Source organism: Lygodium microphyllum, chromosome 21, assembly GCF_053477565.2.
Source record: "Lygodium microphyllum isolate KBCC chromosome 21, Lygodium_microphyllum_v1.1.10, whole genome shotgun sequence".
NCBI lineage: Eukaryota > Viridiplantae > Streptophyta > Polypodiopsida > Schizaeales > Lygodiaceae > Lygodium > Lygodium microphyllum.
This window is the reverse complement of record NC_141155.1, coordinates 121,520,233-121,522,832: the sequence shown is the minus strand read 5'-3', so window position 1 is coordinate 121,522,832 and position 2,600 is coordinate 121,520,233.

Below are 2,600 nucleotides of genomic sequence, written 5' to 3'. Positions count from 1 at the left end.
TTGGAGTTCCCACTTTTGAGTCTCTCTCTCTCTTGGCTCTTGCTCTCCATCCGCCATAGCTCTCACCACTAAGCTTCTTCCTCCTGGGTTCTACTTTCCTTTCACCTACAAGTACCTTCTCTCTCACAAAGTGGTAGTGCACCTCAATGTGTTTTGTCCTAGCATGGAACATTGGATTCCTAGCTAGTTGTATGCTGCTCATGTTGTCACAATGAATGACAATTGGACCATCTCCCTTCACATCCAAATCACCCATTAACTTTTGCAGCCATGCCACCTCACATGCTACCATAGCAACCCTCTATACTTCGCCTCTATACTCAATAAAGAACATGTAGGTTGCTTTTTGCTTCTCCATGTAGCTGTTGCACTACCAAGGGAAAACATGAATCCACTAGTAGATCTTCTGTCTGACATGCTACGAGCCCAATCTACATCTCTGTATCCAAAGATATGTACATCCTTACCTGCCTCATAAAAAAGTCCATAATGTAAAGTAGACTTCATATACCTCAGCATATGTCTAACTGCATCCAAATGAGGCTTTCTAGGCATCCATAAATTGATTGACAAGGCCAATAGCATAGCTCAAGTTTGGCCTTGTGATAGTCATGTAAATTTGACTCTCTACTATCCTCTTAAACATAGTAGGGTCTTCTATCCCATCCCCAACATCAGCACTCAACCTCACATTTTCACATTTTTCTCCAATGGTACTGAAAGAGGCTTACATGCTATCATACCATACTTGGATAATATATCTAAGCCATATTTCCTTTGGGATAGCCATATACCATCATCATATTCGATTACCTCAATGCCAAGAAAGTATCTCAACTCACCCAAATCCTTCATCTCAAACTTCTTCAAGAAGTCCTTAAGTTCAGCAATCCCATTGTCACTATCACCTGTAATAATCAAATCATCCACATAGATGACTATGATGGCCAAACTTACATCTCCCCTTCTCACATAAAGTGAGTGATCTGTTGAGATGGCAAGCTCAACACGTGCAAAAATTGATGATGGACCGCCTGGCTAGATGAGTCCACATGTCTACACTTAGCACGTTGGTGGTCATTATGACACTCACATGGCCATTGACTTATCACTTATTATATTTAGTTTGTTACACCTACCTACAGCTAGCAAAGATATAATGCCAGTCGATTAGTGTAGTCGGTTATGCACTATTTGACTTAGAAGGCCACTTTCCTTTATGTTGTATCTTATATATACTTTGTGTACATTGTATAGTGTGTGGAAGAAGAAGAAAAATCAGCAAGAAAACGTTTTGGCCTCCATCTCTCTTCTTGCGTTCTTGAGTGAGCTTCCTCTTGTGTATACAGTGTGTGTTTGGCATAGCACCTCAAGCAAATCCCCCATCATACGATTCTTGACATGGTATCAAAGTCACGCCATTGAAAGAGACTGATTTTTAAGGATGAAGTGAAGGAGAAGAAGCAAGGTTGGAGCAAGCAAGCAACGGGTAAGAAGCTCTCCCATTCTTCCACTCTCTCTCTTGGATAGTACCTGTGGAGGCACCGAAAGCAGGGTCGAGCAAAAATCTCAAATTGCTGTGAGATTTAGTATGCATGCAAAGCATTGTCTATTCTGCAGATTGGCCCTTTAGGGCTTTCCCATAGTTATTTTGAGCATCCGAGGCCGTTTCAGGTCCTGTTTTAGAGCCGCAAGGTTGCAGATAGTAGTTTCAGGGTACACTGTGATTTCGATTGTTTTGACATAGAAAGTGGGTGCACAAGTTACAGATTTCAAACTTTTAATTTTTGAGGTGTTTGCAGGAGGTAAACATAAGGTTTATCTGCAAACATGTTGCAAATTACATGTATTATTGAGCAATCAGTGAAAAAGGTTGCTTGTTGTATTGCTGTGCTGCATGTGTTGTGAAAGATTGCAGAAGACTAGCTTGCTGTGTTGTATCCTTGTTTGTGGTAATGGTAGAGAACAGTGGAAATCCCATTATTGAGAAGCTCGACAAGAACAACTACCCTTCATGGAAGTTCCGTGTGACGAACTTCCTCATTGGAAAGGGCCTTTATGAGTTTGTTTCAGGTGAAGAAAAGGAGCCAGAGCTGGGTATCCCTCCGACTGCAGATGAGTTAAAAGCAAGAAAAGAATGGAATGCGAAAGATAAAAAGGTGATGTAGTGGTTATCTACAGTCATTGATGTTCAAAGTTGAGAGAGAGAGAGACAGGGAAACTCCATTGTCATGAACCTTCAGGTTTCATAGCTTTCTTTCATTATTCTTTTCTAACTGAGTAACACACCCAACAAAGATAAAGTGACCTAGTGTAAGTGTAGACTAGACAGACTAACTCTAGTCAGGTCACTAACTGACTACTAACCCGACTTATTTAATGTAGTCACATGTAGACAGCTACACACTCTAGCTATCATAGATGTCGGTCATAGATAAAGACACACTGACGGTGAGCTTGAGTTCTAACACTCCCCCTCAAGCTCAAAACAAAACTCAAATCATCTGCATCACTCCAAGTAGCTGCCTAAAGTGAATGAACTTATCTTTACCAAGTGATTTGGTAAAGATGTTTGCTACCTGGTCTTAGTCTTCACATGT